Here is a 7,809-nt window from a genome sequence, read left to right on the forward strand (position 1 = left end):
ATTAAATTAGGTTCTGTTCACTACGATTTAAATTTTTAATTTCTCTCCCCAATAGGCTAAACTTACTAGTTTGCCAAACATTCCTTGATTTTGTTTATAGACAATTTATCTTAGATTTTTGTTAATTTGAATCATACTCCTGTTTAAATATAGTGCCTAAAGTGAACAAAGGACCACACTCATTTTATTTATTTTGACATTTTAATTTTTTGTTTATGGCATGATTTTTTTTAATTTTTATTTTATATTGGAATAGAGTTGACTTATAATGTTGTATTAGTTTCAGGTGTACAGGAAAGTGATTCAGTTATACATACACATATATCCATTCTTTTTCAGATTCTTTTCCCATATAAGTTATTACAGAATATTGAAGACCACACTCATTTTAATATTCAACAATAATAACAATATTAACCCATCTTAACACACTTCTATTTAGATTTAGCATAGTGACTTAAATGGGGTGTGAAGTTTTACTTATTTTTAAAACAAGCTTAATTTACTTTATTTTTCTTTTACTTAAAAAATGTATGGAGCCTAGGAGCCTAGGTCCTCTATGTGGAAACTGTGGTGTGGGTCTTTACAAGATGGTCAGTGAATTCCTGACAGGGAGGCTTAGTGAACACAGTCTCTTTCCAGAGGATGGGATGAGATAGCTGTAGGTCTTGGAGATGGCATGGAAGGTGGACTTGGCGAAGTTATATCCATGGTGGCACTGCAGCCTCTGGCTGAGATGGAGCAGTCATTGATACTAGCCATCAACTGCAACTTCTTGGGCACAGGGGCTGAGACTATGCCAGTTCCCCTGGGGTGGGAAAGAGGTATACCAGCACAGAGCCACAGCAGTGGGTTACTTTGCAAGGGTCAATGCAGGGCTTGCCAATCTCGTCCCCCCACTATCTTGTTGCACGGAGACGATGGTGACCTTGGCTGGAATAATGGCCCCATAAATTGCAATGGCTCCCTCTTTGGAGCACTTAACATGCAGAATAACATATTGTTGTAATTCCCAATGGTGATAAATGCCTTGAACCTGGTCTGCTGGCCAGTGTAGACCTGCTTTTGCACAGGTATACTCTTCAGAATCTCCTTCAGGAACACTTTCAGGAAAAAGTCAGTGATCTCAGATTCCTTGATGGGCAGGGAAAGGCGATAGATCTCCTCCAGGGACTAAATAAAAGATACCTGTGTAGATTTCATTGAAGGAGTAAATTTTTAAGCAGGAAAGAAAATTAATTCTATTCTTTCATTTATAAAAGTAGGATTTCTGAGCCATATGTGTAGGAACTGCTATTTGTTGAAAAGTCTTACAAGAGTAGCCCAGTGTTAAAACATTGGGAAAGTCAAACAGGTAATTAGAATATTGTCATAGTAGCTGAAATTTCATACTGTTCTGAACACAGGGGCAGAGAAAGCTTCAAATTTTATATTAATATGTTAGATCATAGAGTCAGTACAATCTCCATCATTTATTTATTTAAATTTAACCCTTTTGACAAGCATATACACATGCACACATCTATACATCACTTCAATAAAAACATATTGGAAAATGAGAAATGAGGAACTGAATAAGAAAATAAATTACTTATTTCAATAAATACAAGAAGGAATATTTAGAAGTGAAGAATCAAGTGTATGGGTCATTGGATAAGAAGGGGTTCAGATGAGGTTCATGCTTGAATTTGATTGAGTGGGAAATAGTGATATACCTATTAGAATTATTGGACCAAGGACATGAAAAAGTATCTTCAGACTAGTTATGATAAAGATATATTACTTCTTTGGCGCTCACCAGTCATTCCAAAGATCATATGTAACTAGAGGTACAACCATTGGCCTATGTTCATTCTGAATAAAATGATGGTATTTCTATTCAGCCAGTGAAGGGCTAGAGGGCCATTTTTAGATTAGGCAGAATATTGAGAGGAAGACAAAGGAATATACTTCATTTTATTAAAGTAACAAAATGTGATGAAGGCTGAGAAATCTTGAACCAAGATGTCCTCTTGCACCAGATGTCCCTGAATACAGAATCTTTGCAGTAGAGTATTTCAGTAAATATAGAAGTAAATTACCTAGTTTTCTCATGCAAGATTCTTGTTCCAGAAAAGAGATCTGAGCTAGAAAGATATTGATCACTTGGTCATCAGCAAATAATACAATTTTCTATAAATTATCACCAGCTCAATCCTAGCCATAATTAGTTATGATTTTATTTGGAAGACATCAGAATTTGACTAGATTGTGTCATTGCATATAGCTTTGTATGTAGCCATGTTACACTGTCACAACTAAGAAACCAATAGTGATACATTATTAAATGTGCTTATATTTCACCAGTTTTTCCATTCATTTCCATTTTCTGTTCCAGAATTCTATTGAGGACACCACATTGCATTTATTCATCATGTCTCCTTAGCTTCCTCTGGTCTATGATTATTTCATAGGTTTTCTTCTTTTGATGACCTTGGTGGTTTTGAGTTCTGGTCAGGTATGTTGTTTTTCATTGTATTTGTCTGATGTTTTTCTCATTATTAGACAGGAGTTAGGGGGTTTGGGGAAAGAAGAGAGATGGAGTGCCCTTTTCATTACCTCGACCAGTAGGTATGTGTCAGCAATACAACACTATCAGTGATGTCAAACTGGATCACTTGGTTAAGGTAGTGTTTGCCAGGTTTCTCCATGGTAAAGTTATTATTTCTTTTTTTCCTTTTGATATTCTCTTTTGTGGCACCAAGCTATTAAGTTCTGCCCACATTCAGGGTGGAAGATTAAGTTCTGCCTCCGGGAGGTGGATCATTTTTCTTTCTCTGTTTCTCTCTGTCCCTCTGTTTCTTTTTAGATTAGATATAGATAGATACTGATATAGATAAAATTATGTATATACATATATATGTTCGTTTTCTAGGGTTGCCCTAACAAAGTACCACAGACTGGGTGGCTTGAACAACAGAAATGTATTTTCTCACAGTTCTGGAGGCTGGAAATCCAAAGTCAAGGTGCTGGTGCTGGCAGGGTTTGTTTCCCCTGAGGCTGTCTCTCGCCTTGGCCTGCAGATAGCCACATTCTTGCTGCCTCTTTACATGATTGTTCCTCTGTGCCCCTGTGCCCCTGACATCTCTCTCTGTGTATCTTAATCTCTTTTTTTTTAATAAAGTCAGATTGAATTAAGATCCCCCCTAAAGGGTTCATTTTAATTTAATGAAATGTATTTGAATATCCCACCCTAAAATATGACTCCTTGGCATATGAATTACGTGGAGATAAAGCCATTTGAGCACCGGCAGACGCAGCAAAAGTTATTTACTTCTCCCCAACTACTTAAAAGTAAACTATAAATGTCTCCTTTTATAAAATAAATTTACATTTATAAGGAAAATTTCTATTTGTAAAGATATCTCTATACCAGGAAAACGGCTAGTCCAGGGACACCTCATGTCATCTAAGAGACTCTAATCTAAATTTCAAGACAACCTTTATTTACCGTAGATTTCCTTCCCTCACCCTCCCATAATTTGCCTTCTCAACCCAGAAGCCCAAACTTCCATTTCCCTTTGTTTAGACTAAACTATTATATAAGTTGGCTGCCTCCTTGCGTTATGTTTTACTTTGCATACTCCCATGAGAATCTGTATAGATAACATTGTTTTTCTTTTGTTAATCTTTTATCAGTTTGATTTGCTAGCCACAGACATTGGTTTTAAGAGGAGAGAGGAAGAGATTTGTTTTTCCGTCCCTACATTAATCACCTCTTTAAGGCCTTATTGCTAAATACAGTCACATTCTGAGGTGCTGCAAGCTAGGATTTCAACATATGAATTATGGAGAGACACAATTCAGACCATAACACTATCTTTCTATCATGTAGAATTATTCTGTAAGGAAAATATTTCCCTTCTCTATTTATTCAATCATTTTTTTACACCATTATGGATTCAATAAGTAACTTACACCTTAAGTTATAATCCAGTAATACATTATTTATTTGTTGCTCAATTTCTTTTAAGCTTGGGAACTCTTTCAGACTGTCTCCAGTAACTCTTTGAATGCCTTCATCCTTTAAAAATCTTTTTTTGAACACTTCCTTATTTTGAGGTACTACATGAGGCTCCAAACTCATCTTGTATTTCCCTTGCTCCAGCCCTAGAATTAGCCATTTCTCCTAAGAGTCTTAGTTTCTTTCAGAGGAGAATATCACTTCTTATCATTCAGATCACACTCTCTTGTCCAGGAGGCCTTCCAGGAGTAACTGAAATTCCCTGCTTCTGGACCCCCAGCATTTCCATTATAGTCCCTGCTGCTATTTTTCTTAATGATCAAAAGTAATTTAAAACCACCTTGTTTGGTGGTTGTATATTTATTAGTTTATTGTCTGTGTTCCTCTAAGGAATAAACTGCATGAGAACAGAAACATTGTTTTGATCTCCATTCAAACTGCAGTGCTCACAAGAGGACCTGTCTCGTAATTAACACTCAAAAAATATTTTCATGAGAAGGAATTAATAATTTATTTAGAAGTTATCTTAGGTTTAATCTGGTTGCATTTATTCTATCATTCTTTCAAATTATTCCATAGGTCAAGATATGCTAGGTCAAGCTGCAATAACTAGCGTTAGGATTTTAATGACTTAACAAAAGCTTTTTTGTTTGTTTGTTTGATGTAGGCTGTTTCAGTCATATGACTCCTTCATATCAACTTGTGCTCCACAATTATCGAGTATGGAGAAAAATAAGGTATATCAGTGATACTCATATTTCATTGACAAAACAAATAACGTGATTCCAAAGGAGCATGAAAGGCTAAGCTGTCTGGAGAAAAGCAAACATGATTATTAACATCTAATACTAATGAACATAAATTTGACTGTTTGTTTAATATTTGTGATTTCTTGGGGAAAGAAATGGTCTTAATTTTTTTTTTAATTTCTTCAATTGACCTTACATATAATAATCATTCAACTATCTCTCTTTTTTTTTTAACTTAATTTTAATTCTTATCATCTTTTCCCAGATTTTGAAGCTGGTGTTTACAACTAAAGGTAGAATTATGAATGCCTTCAAATAATGTCCTTAAAGACATATAGGATATATGAGTGGATTTGCTTAATCCACAGCAAAAATCATGGTTCTCAATAATATAATAGAAGTGTGTCTCAGTGAACAATAATATGATGGAATGATAAGAGAACTACATCGTCAGTTTCCTGGTCATTAACATGATTTTAGTGTCAGGATGTTGAAAGATATTATGTCAAGGAAAGGAAGACTTTGTGATTTAAAAACAGTAGAAAACTTCAGGTTTAAACAAAGTAAATTAAAATTTAACATATTTATTAGCTGTTGGACTTCTTAGAATTCCCATTATGCTAAATGTGTTCTATGAATTTTCTGAAACATATTTAATATATGGTATCTGCTAAAGTATTTGAAGGCAGGTATAGTTTTGGTCAAAAAAAAAAAAAAGGGCCAAAAACAAAGGTTTGTAGTACAGGAAGTATATTTGAAAAGTCATCACAAAGAACAGGATTGAGGGACAGGGAATAAGAGAAAAATATTACAAGTATTGATCTTGGCTGACCTTGGCCTGCAACAGCTTGAAGCAGGTTTTCAGTTCCCAGCCAGAGACTGAAGTCAGGCCATGGCAGTGAGAGTGCAAAATCCTAGCCACTAGACCACCAGGAACCGGTGGCCACTGACGAGGCCCTGGCCCATCAGCTGTGTAGAAATGAATTTCCACATAGAGACGTAAAAAAGTGAAACAAGTAAAGTGTTTATTAGAAGGAGAAAGGGTACGTGTGGATAGACAGATGAGTGGACTCAGAGAGAGTCGTGCCCTCATGGTACTTTGAATCATTTATATGGGCCATTTCTTCAGGGTTTCCTTTGACCAATCATCTTGCTTTGCCTGGTTCTGAGTCTGTATTTGGTTTGTCTCAGGGTCCTCTCATGTATGCATGCACATCTCTTAGCCAAGATGGATTCCAACAAAGAGGCCTATGGATAGTTGACTTCACTACTATGGGGTGGTGCCCCTTCCCTTTTTGAGCTCCAAGCAACCTTTCTATGCATGTGTAGTCGGGAAGCTCTCCTTGATTTCGAGAGTGAGAAATATGTGGTCTCTTATCTGGGTAGGGCTTAGCTCCTCCTCCTCTTCATCTTGGAGTTTCTGTCCACAGGGGACAAACTCCAGCTGTTCAGCCTGGGGCCCATCTATCTCCTACCTCAGGATTAGTTACTGAATTGGTCACTGCAAAGGTTGACTAGCATTAGATCTTACCTGTGACCTTTTGAAGAGCCTTATGGAATGCCTCTTAGAACTGGCTGCCTGTGGCATGGAAGGGGGAAGATTTATCCACCCAACAACTATTCCTAAGAGGGCAATGATGGCTCCATGAGGGTTAATTACTTTCATGTCTGTTTTCACATGTTTGAATGTTAGGTTGGTTTCTAACAAGGATGTCAATTTCTTAGGTTGGAAAAGTCCCTTGGGATGGAGGAGATAGGTTCAAGATGGCAGAGTAGAAGGAGGTGTGCTCACTCCCTCTTGTGAGAGCACCGGAATCACAACTAATTGCTGAACAATCGTCAACAGGGAAACACTGGAACTCACCAGAAAAGATACTCCATTTCCAAAGACAAAGGAAAAGCTGTCATGAGATGGTAGGAAGGAAGCAATCACAGTAAAATCAAATCTCATAACCACTGGGTGGATGACTCACAAACTGGAGAACACTTATACTACAGAGGTCCACCGATTAGAGTGAAGGTTCTGAGCCACAAGTCAGGCTTCACAACGTGGGGGTCCAGCAAAAGGACGAGCAATTCCTAGAGAATCAGACTTTGAAGGCTAGCAGGATTTGATTGCAGGACTTTGACAGGAATGGGGGAAACAGAGACTCTACTCTTGGAGGGCACACACAAAGTAGTGTGCACATCAGGACCCTGGAGAGGGAACAGTGATCCCATAGGAGACTGAACCAGACCTACCTGCTAGTGTTGGAGGGTCTCCTGCAGAGGCGGGGGGTGGTTGTGGCTCACTGCGGGGACAAGCACACTAGTAGCAGAAGTTCTGGGAATTACTCCTTGACATGAGCTCTCCCAGTGTCTGCCATTAGCCCCCTCAAAGAATTGGGTAGTCTCCAGTGCAGGGTCTTCTCAGGCCAAACAATCAACAAGGATGGAACACAGCCCCACCCATCAGAAAACAAGCAGATTAAAGTTTTACTGAGCTCTGCCAACCAGAGAAACACCCAGCTTTACCCACCACCAGTCCCTCCCATAAGAAATCTTGCAGAAGCCTCTTAGAAAGCCTCATCCACCAGAGGGCATAAGAAAGAAGCACTACAATCCTGCAGCCTGTTGAACAAAAACCAAATTCACAGAAAGACAGAAAAAATGAAAAGTCAGAGGATTATGTACCAGATGAAGGAACAAGATAAAACCCCAGAAAAACAACTAAATGAAGTGGAGGTAAGCAACCTTCCAGAAAAACAATTCAGAATAATGATAATGAGAATGATCAAGGACCTCAGACAAAGAATGGAGGCAAAGATGAAGAAGATGCAAGAAATGTTTAACAAATACTTAGAAGAATTATAGAACAAACAAACAGAGATGAACAATACAATAACTGAAATGAAAAATACACTAGAAGGAATCAACTGCAGAATAACTGAGGCAGAAGAATGGATAGTGACCTGGAAGACAGAATGGTGGAATTCACCTCCGCAGTACAGAATAAAGAAAAAATAATGAAAAGAAATGAAGACAGCCTAAGAGATCACTGGCACAATATTAAACACA

The 7,809-nt window shown here is 37.7% G+C and overlaps 1 pseudogene; it reads right to left on the reverse strand.

Moving 5' to 3' along the window:
- Positions 1–518: 518 nt before the first annotated feature.
- Positions 519–6,418, reverse strand: LOC102994374 (40S ribosomal protein S2-like; annotated as a pseudogene).
- Between the last annotated feature and the right edge of the window lie 1,391 nt (positions 6,419–7,809).

This window comes from Physeter macrocephalus, chromosome 1 (genome assembly GCF_002837175.3).
Source record: "Physeter macrocephalus isolate SW-GA chromosome 1, ASM283717v5, whole genome shotgun sequence".
NCBI lineage: Eukaryota > Metazoa > Chordata > Mammalia > Artiodactyla > Physeteridae > Physeter > Physeter macrocephalus.